This window comes from Bombina bombina, chromosome 12 (assembly GCF_027579735.1).
Source record: "Bombina bombina isolate aBomBom1 chromosome 12, aBomBom1.pri, whole genome shotgun sequence".
NCBI lineage: Eukaryota > Metazoa > Chordata > Amphibia > Anura > Bombinatoridae > Bombina > Bombina bombina.
Window position 1 is genome coordinate 139,912,345 of NC_069510.1, and position 13,803 is coordinate 139,926,147.

The 13,803-nt window shown below is 41.2% G+C and overlaps 1 protein-coding gene across 1 annotated transcript in view; it reads left to right on the top strand.

The window, feature by feature from the left end:
- The window catches only part of ASTN2 (astrotactin 2), a 1,265,353-nt gene that overhangs the window by 3,256 nt on the left and 1,248,294 nt on the right, over positions 1 to 13,803 (top strand). The gene's annotated exons all lie outside the window — the stretch shown is intronic.

The window sequence follows — 13,803 nt, forward strand, 5'->3', positions numbered from 1 at the left end:
CGCAGGATGGTTGGTACATACACCCTACTGCCTTTAACATTAGTTCTCATCAATAATGTGGGTTTATAAACTCGTCCTCTCTGTACAGCTATGGGCAGTGCCCTTGTAAATTTGTGTATCACACTACATAAGGAGTCTGTATACCAGAAAATACTGTAACACATAGAGCACACACTACATAAGGAGTCTGTATACCAGCAAATACTGTAGCACATAGAGCACACACTACATAAGGAGTCTGTCACAAATATCTCAGGATTCAGCTGCTAAGGAGTTAACTTTGTGTAGCTTGCACTCAAAACAGTTATTTGTTTTCAAGAAGAATTGTGTTTGTATTTTCTTTGAAGTGCCAGAACCCTCTAACTAGCCACCAAATGCTAGTGTGTATGCATTGAGTCATAAAATCACTGAAGCTCTTAGTCACAGAGATACACAGGATAAAGTTTATGGCTTAAGCTGTCAATAGAATGCATGATGCAAAACAGGCCCTTCATTACAAAAACTGACCAGGTCACTGACAGGACATTGGTATATTATGTACATATGTGGGTTAAAAGTGTTAAAACCTTAACGGCAGGTAAATATGACAACCTATGGCATATTTGATATCAAACTGGTTCTCCCAATAAAACTAAGAGGTTCTAAATATGTAAATATAGAAATTTCTTACCTAGCAGGAATGATAATGGATTGTATAAATTCAGGCAAGAAATTTAGTCTATTGAAGGTTGTAAAGAGAGTGGGGTTTCTTAGCCCGCCCAGGAGGGTGTGGTTAAGCAACATGATCTCTGAGAAGTAGGTTTAAGAATCTTATTTTTTAACAATAAGATTGTCATTCTTACAAGGGGAGCTGCTGTACAGAAGTAAGGAGCCATCATTTTTTTGCCATTCCCCTGGCGCAGATCTTGAAGCTAGTAAAGTATTCAATTCTGTTTTTCTCCTTTTTATTTTAAAACACTGTTTGCGTGTGTAATTTTATTTGTAACAACTTTTTATTATTAATGCATTGTGCATAATATTTTTGGCATAATAAATAATTCCTTTATTAAGTTTGGCCTTTGTCTAATAATTGAACCACTTTACTGAAAGAGACTGGAATATTAGAACTGTATAATTTTAGGTTATTTTCTGCTAAATTGTATTTTTAGAGTTAATGTGTAAAGTCTGGGGTTTTCCTTAAGATTTTCCCTTTAATAAATTTTAAGTGGTGGCAGCATTTGAGCTTTAGGTGACAGAAAAGGGGGCTGAAAACCCTTTCTGTGCCAAATAAGTGACTGGTGCAGGGTTGGATAACCTTGGTTCGTCACAGAGTCTGTATACCAGCAAATACTGTAGCATATAGAGCACACACTACATAAGGAGTCTGTATACCAGGCAAATACTGTAGCACATAGAGCACACTCTACATAAGGAGTCTGTATACCAGGCAAATACTGTAGCACATAGAGCACACTCTACATAAGGAGTCTGTATACCAGCAAATACTGTAGCACATAGAGCACACACTATGAGACTAGTGCTCATTACACAGACTTCTTGTAGCTGTATGACAGGGTCTAGCTGGAATATAGTGCCCTATGACTGCAGGGCTGTTTGTGCACACTCAGTGTAGTATTTATGTATTCACATGGGCACAGTGCATTTCTCTGTGTGCTCATTAGTTCAGTGGACGTTGCCTCTTAAACTCCAAATGATAATAGACAACCAGTGGTTGGGGGAGTGATAGTTTAGGTTCAGAAAATAACTAATAACAGACATTATGGCTCTGTAGCCTCAGTCAGCCATATGCCTATATCACACCTTATATAAGATGCCCTGCTGCTCCTGTCAGTTATATCCCTACATCACACCTCAGATCAGATCTCATTAGCTCCTGCACTTTTCAGTTATATCCCTGCATCACACCTCAGATCAGATCCCATTAGCTCCTGCTCTTTTCAGTTATATCCCTGCATCACACCTCAGATCAGATCCCATTAGCTCCTGCTCTTTTCAGTTATATCCCTGCATCACACCTCAGATCAGATCCCATTAACTTCACCTCGTTTCAGTTACAGTATATCCCTGCATCACACCACAGATCAGATCCCATTAGCTCCTGCTCTTTTCAGTTATATCCCTGCATCACACCTCAGATCAGATCCCATTAGCTCCTGCTCTTTTCAGTTATATCCCTGCATCACACCTCAGATCAGATCCCATTAGCTCCTGCTCTTTTCAGTTATATCCCTGCATCACACCTCAGATCAGATCCCATTAGCTCCTGCTCTTTTCAGTTATATCCCTGCATCACACCTCAGATCAGATCCCATTAGCTCCTGCTCTTTTCAGTTATATCCCTGCATCACACCTCAGATTAGATCTCATTAGCTCCTGCTCTTTTCAGTTATATCCCTGCATCACACCTCAGATCAGATCCCATTAGCTCCTGCTCTTTTCAGTTATATCCCTGCATCACACCTCAGATTAGATCTCATTAGCTCCTGCTCTTTTCAGTTATATCCCTGCATCACACCTCAGATCAGATCCCATTAGCTCCTGCTCTTGTCAGTTATATCCCTGCATCACACCTCAGATCAGATCTCATTAGATCCTGCTCTTTTCAGTTATATCCCTGCATCACACCTCAGATCAGATCCCATTAACTTCACCTCTTTTCAGTTACAGTATATCCCTGCATCAAACCTCAGATCAGATCCCATTAGCTCCTGCTCTTTTCAGTTATATCCCTGCATCACACCTCAGATCAGATCCCATTAGCTCCTGCTCTTTTCAGTTATATCCCTGCATCACACCTCAGATCAGATCCCATTAGCTCCTGCTCTTTTCAGTTATATCCCTGCATCACACCTCAGATCCCATTAGCTCCTGCTCTTTTCAGTTATATCCCTGCATCACACCTCAGATCAGATCCCATTAGCTCCTGTTCTTTTCAGTTATATCCCTGCATCACACCTCAGATCAGATCCCATTAGTTCCTGCTCTTTTCAGTTATATCCCTGCATCACACCTCAGATCAGAAACTTCACCTCTTTTCAGTTACAGTATATCCCTGCATCACACCTCAGATCAGATCTCATTAGCTCCTGCTCTTTTCAGTTATATCCTGCATCACATCACAGATCAGATCCCATTAGCTCCTGCTCTTGTCAGTTATATCCCTGCATCATACCTCAGATCAGATCTCATTAGCTCCTGCTCTTTTCAGTTATATCCCTGTATCACACCTCAGATCAGATCTCATTAGCTCCTGCTCTTTTCAGTTTTATCCCTGCATCACACCTCAGATCAGATCTCATTAGCTCCTGCTCTTTTCAGTTATATCCCTGCATCACACCTCAGATCAGATCTCATTAGCTCCTGCTCTTTTCAGTTATATCCCTGCATCACAGCTCAGATCAGATCCCATTAGCTCCTGCTCTTGTCAGTTATATTCCTGCATCACACCTCAGATCAGATCTCATTAGCTCCTGCTCTTTTCAGTTATATCCCTGCATCACACCTCAGATCAGATCTCATTAGCTCCTGCTCTTTTCAGTTATATCCCTGCATCACACCACGGATCAGATCCCATTAGCTCCTGCTCTTGTCAGTTATATCCCTGCATCACACCTCAGATCAGATCCCATTAGTTCCTGCTCTTTTCAGTTATATCCCTGCATCACACCTCAGATCAGATCCCATTAACTTCACCTCTTTTCAGTTATATCCCTGCATCACACCTCAGATCAGATCCCATTAAATTCACCTCTTTTCAGTTACAGTATATCCCTGCATCACACCACAGATCAGATCTCATTAGCTCCTGCTCTTTTCAGTTATATCCCTGCATCACACCTCAGATCAGATCTCATTAGCTCCTGCTCTTTTCAGTTATATCCCTGCATCACACCACAGATCAGATCTCATTAGCTCCTGCTCTTTTCAGTTATATTCCTGCATCACACCACAGATCAGATCTCATTAGCTCCTGCTCTTTTCAGTTATATCCCTGCATCACACCTCAGATCAGATCTCATTAGCTCCTGCTCTTTTCAGTTATATCCCTGCATCACACCTCAGATCAGATCCCATTAGCTCCTGCTCTTTTCAGTTATATCCCTGCATCACACCTCAGATCAGATCCCATTAGTTCCTGCTCTTGTCAGTTATATCCCTGCATCACACCTCAGATCAAATCCCATTATCTCCTGCTCTTTTCAGTTATATCTCTGCATCACACCTGAGATCAGATCTCATTAGCTCCTGCTCTTTTCAGTTATATCCCTGCATCACACCTCAGATCAGATCTCATTAGCTCCTGCTCTTTTCAGTTATATCCCTGCAACACACCTCAGATCAGATCTCATTAGCTCCTGCTCTTTTCAGTTATATCCCTGCATCACACCTCAGATCAGATCTCATTAGCTCCTGCTCTTTTCAGTTATATCCCTGTATCACATCTCAGATCAGATCCCATTAGCTCCTGCTCTTGTCAGTTATATGCCTACATCACACCTTAAATATGTTCCCATTAGCTTCTGCTCCTGAAAGTTATATGGCTACATCAATCCTCTCCTCAGGTCAGATCCCATTAGCTTCAGCCTCTGTCAGTTATATGCCTACAACACACCTCAGATTTAATCACATTAGCTTCAGCTCCTGTCAGTTATATGCCTACATCACACCTCAGATCTGATCCCATTAGCTTCAGCTCCTGTCATTTATATGCCTACATTACACCTCAGATCTGATCCCATTAGCTTCAGCTCCTGTCAGTTATATGCCTACATCACACCTCAGATCTGATCCCATTAGCTTCAGCTCCTGTCAGTTATATGCCTACATCACACCTCAGGTCTGATCCTATTAGCTTCATCTCCTGTCAGTTATGTGCATATATCACACCTCAGATCTGATCCCATTAGCTTCATCTCCTGTCAGTTATGTGCCTTTATCACACCTCAGATCTGATCCCATTAGCTTCAGCTCCTGTCAGTTATATGCCTATATCACACCTCAGAACTGATCCCATTAGCTTCAGCTCCTGTCAGTTATATCCCTGCATTCCACCTCAGATCAGATCTCATTAGCTCCTGCTCTTTTCAGTTATATCCCTGCAACACACCTCAGATCAGATCTCATTAGCTCCTGCTCTTTTCAGTTATATCCCTGCATCACACCTCAGATCAGATCTCATTAGCTCCTGCTCTTTTCAGTTATATCCCTGTATCACACCTCAGATCAGATCCCATTAGCTCCTGCTCTTGTCAGTTATATGCCTACATCACACCTTAAATATGTTCCCATTAGCTTCTGCTCCTGAAAGTTATATGGCTACATCAATCCTCTCCTCAGGTCAGATCCCATTAGCTTCAGCCTCTGTCAGTTATATGCCTACAACACACCTCAGATTTAATCACATTAGCTTCAGCTCCTGTCAGTTATATGCCTACATCACACCTCAGATCTGATCCCATTAGCTTCAGCTCCTGTCAGTTATATGCCTACATCACACCTCAGATCTGATCCCATTAGCTTCAGCTCCTGTCATTTATATGCCTACATTACACCTCAGATCTGATCCCATTAGCTTCATCTCCTGTCAGTTATGTGCCTTTATCACACCTCAGATCTGATCCCATTAGCTTCAGCTCCTGTCAGTTATATGCCTATATCACACCTCAGAACTGATCCCATTAGCTTCAGCTCCTGTCAGTTATATCCCTGCATTCCACCTCAGATCAGATCCCATTAGCTTCTGCTCTTGTCAGTTATATGACTACATCACACCTCAGATCAGATCCCATTAGCTTCTGCTCTTGTCAGTTATATGACTACATCACACCTCAGATGTGATCCCATTAGCTTCAGCTCCTGTCAGTTATATGTCTACATCAAACCTAAGATCAGATCCCATTAGCTTCTGCTCCTGACAGTTATATGCCTACATTACACCTCAGATCTGATCCCATTAGCTTCAGCTCCTGTCAGTTATATGCCTACATCACACCTCAGATCGGATCCCATTAGCTTCTGCTCCTGTCAGTTATATGCCTATATCACACCTCAGATCGGATCCCATTAGCTTCTGCTCCTGTCAGTTATATGACTACATCACACCTCAGATCTGATCCCATTAGCTTCTGCTCCTGTCAGTTATATGCCTACATTACACCTCAGATCAGATCCCATTAGATTCTGCTCCTGTCAGTTATATGCCTACATTACACCTCAGATCTGATCCTATTAGCTTCAGCTCCTGTCAGTTATATGCCTACATCACGCCTCAGATCTGATCCCATTAACTTCAGCTCCTGTCAGTTATATGCCTACACCACACCTCACATCTGATTCCATTAGCTTCTGCTCCTGTCAGTTATATGCCTACATTACACCTCAGATCTGATCCTATTAGCTTCTTCTCCTGTCAGTTATATGCCTACATTACACCTCAGATCAGATCCCATTAGATTCTGCTCCTGTCAGTTATATGCCTACATCACACCTGAGATCTGATCCCATTAGCTTCTGCTCCTGTCAGTTGCATGCCTACATTACACCTCAGATCAGATCCCATTAGATTCTGCTCCTGTCAGTTATGTGCCTATATCACACCTCAGATCTGACCCCATTAGCTTCAGCTCCTGTCAGTTATATGCCTACATCACACCTCAGATCTGATCCTATTATCTTAAGCTCCTGTCAGTTATATGCCTACATCACACCTCAGATCTGATCCCATTAGCTTCAGCTCCTGTCAGTTATATGCCTACATCACACCTCAGATCAGATCCTATTAGCTTCAGCTCCTTTCTGTTATATGGCTACATCACACCTCAGATCAGATCCTATTATCTTAAGCTCCTGTCAGTTATATGCCTACATCAAACCTCAGATTGGCTCCTATTACCTCCTATCAGACCCCAGTGTCTGTATACCATGCCTGAATTATACCCACAGCAAACCTCCGATTAAATCCCATTGCACTGCAGCCCCAGTCAGAAATATATTTTTACTTTAAATGTCAAATCAACTGTTGCCACTGTCAGATCAGATTAGATCTCAGATTAGACCTCGTCCTGGAGCCCATAATAGCTTTATACCAACATCAAACTTCAGATTTGACCCCATAGATCTGCAGCCCCTCCCTGTTACATGCCTGTATTTGACTTCAGATCAGACCCCTGGCCCTGTAGTGCCTGTCAGCCATATGCGTATATAACATCTCAGATCTGATCTGACTACTGGCCTTGTAACCATACATGTCCACATCATACCTCACATCATACCTATGGCCTGAAGTTCCTGTTAGCTGTATGCCCATATCAGAATAAGATCAGTTACATGGCTCTGCAGACCCTCTGCAAGCCACATGTCTACATCAGACATCACACCAGATTACTGGCCCTGCAATCCCTGTCACTCACATGCATATATCAGATGTTACATCATACCCACAGCCCTGCAGTCCCTGTCAACTCTATGCCCTTATCAGATCTCACATCCGACCCAGGCACCTGCAGTCCTTGTCACTCACATGCATATATCAGATGTTACATCATACCCACAGCCCTGCAGTCCCTGTCAACTCTATATGCCCTTATCAGATCTCACATCAGATCCAAGCACCTGCAGTCCCTGTCACTTGCACATGCATATATCAGATGTTGCATCATACCCACACCCTGCAGTAACTGTCAACTATTTGCCCTTATCAGATCTCACATCAGACCCAAGCACCTGCAGTCCCTGTCAGCCACATGCATATATAGGACCTTACATCAGACTCATAGCCCTGCAGTTCCTATCAACTGAACGTACATACAAAATATCTGATCACACACTTAGTCCTGCAGCTCCTATTGACAGTATATCCACATCAGATATCAGATCAGATCCTTAGCTTTGCAGTACCTGTCAACCACATGCCCATGTTGTACCTCAGATCAGACAACATTGGCATCAGTTCCTGTTAGTTTGTATACCCACATCAGACCTTACTTCATACTCCTGACCTGTATCCCTTGTCCTGTATATGCCCATATAAGAATGAAGATTAGGCTCAATCAGGTTAAGTTCCAGATGAAATAGTAGACTTGTAACTACATAATGTTTGTGTGTGGTCTTTGCAGTGTCTGGACCTTGTGTGTTTGCATTATGTATGCTCAGGATGAGTATTAACGAGTGCATTGTTTGTATGCAGTACATTTAGTGTGTGGGGGTGCAGCTGATCTCAGTGACCTTGTATCGCTTTTCTGTGATAATTGCTCAGTGTGTGTGACCCTGACAAAGATGTAACGTTCCACACAGAGGGGGAAACTGTGCAGACAGGGGCCGCTGGAGGGCACATTCTCTCTTCTGTTCCAGAGCTTTGAGTTGCATTGATTTACCGTATCACGGCTGCTGATGTTTTGAGCAAAGTAAATCTATAAGTCTGCAGAGGGTGTGTTATGGAGTGATACTCTGCAGGGTGCCAGGCAGAGCAGCCCACACTAGCTAATAATGACACAAAAATTCTTATTGATAAAGATTAACCCAATGAGAGGCCTGTGGCGTGCTGCTACCATTACTGCCTGCACAGTGGGAGAAGAGAGTCGGCAATTAAGAAGCATTTGCATCTGGATGATCAGTGACACCAGGGAATTAATAGCATCTCATAATGTCTCTGTGTATCAGTGTGAGAGTGGGATTCAGGTAATTGTGTGATAGGCCTCATGACATCATTTGTTTGTAACACATTTACCAATCTTCACTTGGTTCAGCGATTCTCGATCTGGCAATTGAGAAACCCAGGGTTGTCATAGCCATCAGGTCCAGGTGTCACAAAAATGAAAGGGATATTCCACTCTTATGTTTTCTATCATGCATATATAAGACAAGAACAAATGTTAAGTAAAAGCTGTTTACATTTAAATAGAAACTAATGGTATAGTATTGGTTTTGTACTTGCTACTTATCCCACCTGGCTGCTTTATTGGTGGAGAGGGACACAACTCTTTAAGTATGACAAGGAACGTTTGCTGTTCAGGACAGGACCCTGTATTAGATAAGATGATAAAAAAAAGTTGACTACAAAACCAACATTGAAATGTGCATGAATGCATTTCCATTTTAAATATAAACATTTTTGCATTATACTTCCATTAGCAAATACACTTCTAGTAAAAGATATTACTGCTTTTCAGTGGCATACCTACATATGCTGTGAGGAGGACCTATGCACCAGTATTCAAACTCATGAAACTGGCAGTGAAGTGTATTGTATAAAGGAAGCTGCAATAATAGTCTGGGGTTGCCATTTGACTTGTTCAGAGTATAATTACCTGCTATTTCATTGCTGGACTGACCTTGTTAGCCAGGGTCAGACTGATATGATTTAGGAAATTTCTCCTCTGTGAATAGCACAAATACACTACTCCCAGGTGGCAACTCGCCATAGAACCAGCCACTGATCTGTTTATTCCTGGCAGGTTTCTTCACTTTCTGTATGTATTTCTATTATGTCCCTGGGGAAAATATCCCTCAGGGCGTGGGGGAAACCAGACTTGGACTCCTTGCCCAATGTGCTTAGAAGTACATGGCTGCACCTCACTGATGAGGCCCAAAGGAGGCTGAAACAATCATCTGGGGTTTCCATTCCCCTTATTTAGAGGAGGATTGCCTGGTATTTCAGTGCTGGACTGACCTGGTTAGGCGGGATCAGACTGATATACTTCAGGAAAGTTCTCCTCTGTGAAAAGCACAATTGGACTAAAAGAAGCTACTCCCAGACCATAGAACAAGCCTGAACTGTTGTTCGTTCCTGGAAAATTGCTTCTCTTTCTTTATGTATTTGTGTTATGACCCTGGGAAAGTCTTCCTCTAGGCCTGATGATCGAAAGCTCTCTGTTCCTGTGAAATGATCTAAAATGATCCTCCAGCTATAGTGAAATTTCCAAAAGGCAGTTTTTGCTATACTTCTCCAAGGTGCATTTCCTGCATTTCTGTATGTGAAGGAGAGACAAGCCCAATGCAATATAGCACTACATGACATGACTGTTCTGCTGCATTTACACTTTGTTTCCTTTTTTATTATATGTTATTACATTTAAACTTTGCACTTTATATTTTGTATTTTATTTTGTATACAGCAGTGTATATAAGATTGGAATTTTACAAATTCTGATTATGCTTTCACAGTTTCTGTGTAACTTAAACAAATTAGGATCATTCTTTGCATATTTATGTGCATCTTTTACAAATGACATTGCACTTTGAATTTCTTCTTTATAAAATAAAATAGAAAAACTGTCAGCTTCAGTTTCCCAAAGAGCTTCAATACTTTATACGGGCCAGATAATCAAACATTCTTTAGTTTTGAGAGAAATTATTGTGCAGATGCCACAGGTGCTGAGTTCAGTAAATTTTCTAAGAAAAAGGATGGAACCTGGAAGTTCCAGAGAGATACCTTCCATAGAAAATAATGAAGCTCTCTGGGATACAAAATTTCAGATGGGAGAGAGAAGGTAACTGAAGAACTCCTGGGGCTTATGCTCAGTTTACATCAATTACAAATTAAACTGACATGTTTTAACTACAATTTAACTTTCCTTTGCCTTTAGTTTAGTTTTAGTATATATTACTTTTCTGTCAGTTAAATAAGTGTATTGTGAATTTTGAGCAAACTTCCCCTGCATACAGATCGCAAGATAAATCAATGAGACCAGCTTGTTTAAAATGCTTACACAATTTTACAGGAATTTTGAGAGAGCTTCAGACAGATCCTGGGAACTCCCCTGTTCACCCCATGGAACTGCCCTGTCCCTCCCACTTTCTGAAAAAGTCAATTTAAGTTTTACAATGGAGCAAATACAAAGTGCACTGTAATTTGTAAAGGATACACAGAAATATACAAAGCATTATCCTAATTTGTTTAAGTAACACAGAAACTTTCAAAACATACGCAGAATTTGTAAAACCACTACTGGATCTAATTCTAAATATAATAAAATATATAATAGAAAGTGTAACACTTAAATGTATTAATACTGAAGTATAAGTATTATTAAATACAATGTGCAAAAAAAACTCTCATATCATGCAATGCTATATTGCACTAAGCTTATCTCTCTTTCATATACAGAAATCTCACAGAGCTGGAGATTTTTCCTCTTTTTCTTTTAAGCATTCAGTGAGTTCAGCCCCTGTGAATTCTGCACTAGAACTCTCCAAGCTGGAGAATCCATTTTATCATCAAGCCCTAAGGGCGATGGAGGAAACCAGACTTGGACTCCTTGTCCAATGTGCTTAGAGTTACATGGCTGCACCTCACTGACAAGGCCCAAAGGAGGCTGAAACAGCCATCTGGGGTTGCCATTTCCCTCGTTCAGAGGAGGATTGCCTGGTATCTCAGGGCTCAACTGACCTAGTTAGGCAGGATCAGACTGATATACTTCAGGAAAGTTCTCCTCTGTGAAAAGCACAATTGGGCTAAAAGAAGCTGCTCCTAGGTAACCGGGCCATAGAACAAACCACTGAGCTGTTGTTCATTCCTAGCAGATTGCTTTTCTTTCTGTATGTAGGTGATGTGTATTGTGTCTGTGAAGACTTAGTTTGTGCCACACAAACCATTGCTGACTCTGTGAGCAGGCATAGTGTTTAAATGCTGGTGCACGTGCACTCACAGCATATGTACACTGGGCACAAGTCAAAAGATCTATGTAATCTCAGGTGTAAGTCCTTAAACTTTAGAGGAATATCCGCTCTTAATCTTTCAGCATATGCAAAAGAAAACAAATATACTGCAATGCTATCACAGCCCTGTTTAGATTGTTTGAGCAATATTACGTTCTTCTGAGCTGTGCACCCAGCTCAAAGGTATTGACAGCATTTGTTAAAGGTGTCTTATGACCTCCGAAAGAAAAGCTCAGTGAGTAACGTATTCCCTATTACATTTATTAAAAACAAACACCTAGATTACGAGTTTTGCGTTAGAGGCTGTGTGGTGCTAACAAGCAGTTTATTCTCACCGCTCACTTACAGACAGCGCTGGTATTACGGGTTTTTGCAACCCAGACAAGAAGTGAGCGTTGAGCAAAATTTTGCTCCTTACCGCACTCCAATACCAGCGCTGCTTACGTTAACGATGAGCTGGTGTAATATGCTTGTGCACAATTTCCCCATATGAATCAACGGGGAGAGCCGGCTGAAAAAAAGTCTAACACCTGCTAAAAAGCAGCGTAAAACTCACTAACGCAGCTCCATTGATTCCTATGGGGAAATACATTTTATGTCTACACCTAACACCCTAACATGAACCCTGAGTCTAAACACCCCTAATCTTACACTTATTAACCCCTAATATGCCGCCCCTGACATCGCCGCAACCTACATTATATTATTAACCCCTAATCTGCTGCTCCGGACACCGCCACCACCTACATTATACTTATGAACCCCTAATCTGCTGCCCCCAACATCGCCGACACCTACATTATATTTATTAACCCCTAATCTGCCACCCCCAATGTCACCGACACCTACCTACATTTAATAACCCCTAATCTGCTGCCCCAACGTCGCAGCCACTATAATAAACATATTAACCCCTAAACTGTGGCACTCCCGCCTTGCAAACATTAGTTAAATATTAACCCCTAATCTGCCGGTCCTAACATCGACACCACCTACCTACATTTATTAACCCCTAATCTGCCGCCCCCAACGTCGCCGCCACTATATTAAAGTTATTAACCCCTAAACCTAAGTCTAATCCTAAACCTAACACCCCCTAATTTAAATATAATTAAAAGAAATCTAAATAAAATTACTATAATTAACTAAATTATTCCTATTTAAAACTAAATACTTACCTGTAAAATAAACCCTAAGCTAGCTACAATATAACTAATAGTTACATTGTAGCTATCTTAGGGTTTATTTTTATTTTACAGGCAAATTTGTATTTATTTTACCTAGGTAGAATAGTTATTAAATAGTTATTAACTATTTAATAACTACCTAGCTAAAATAAATACAAAAGTACCTGTAAAATAAAACCTTACCTAAGTTACAATTACACCTAACACTACACTACAATTAAATTATTTCCCTAAATTAACAACAATTAAATACAATTATATTAAATTATCTAAAAAACACACTAAATTACAGAAAATAATAAAAAAAATTACAGGATTTTTAAATTAATTACACCTAATCTAATTCCCCTAACAAAATAAAAAAGCACCCCCAAAATAAAAAAGCCCTACCCTACACTAAATTACAAATAGCCCTTAAAAGGGCCTTTTGCTGGGCATTGCCCCAAAGTAATCAGCTCTTTTACCTGTAAAAAAAAAGTACAAATCCCACCCCCAACATTAAAACCCACACAACCAACCCTACTCTAAAACCCACCCAATACCCCCTTAAAAAAACCTAACACTAACCCCTTGAAGATCACCTTACCGGGAGAAGTCTTCATCCAACCGGGCCAAAGTCCTCAACGAAGCCGGGAGAAGTCTTCATCCAAGCCAGGCGAAGTGGTCCTCCAGACGGGCAGAAGTCTTCATCCAGACGGCATCTTCTATCTTCATCCATCCGGCGCGGAGCGGGTCCATCTTCAAGACATCCAACGTGGAGCATCCTCTTCTGACGACGGCTAAGACTGAATGAAGGTTCCTTTAAATGACGTCATCCAAGATGGATCAGCCAATCGGAATTAAGGTAGAAAAAATCCTATTGGCTGATGCAATCAGCCAATAGGATTGAACTTCAATCCCATTGGCTGATCCAATCAGCCAATAGGATTGAGCTCACATTCTATTGGCTGTTCCAATCAGC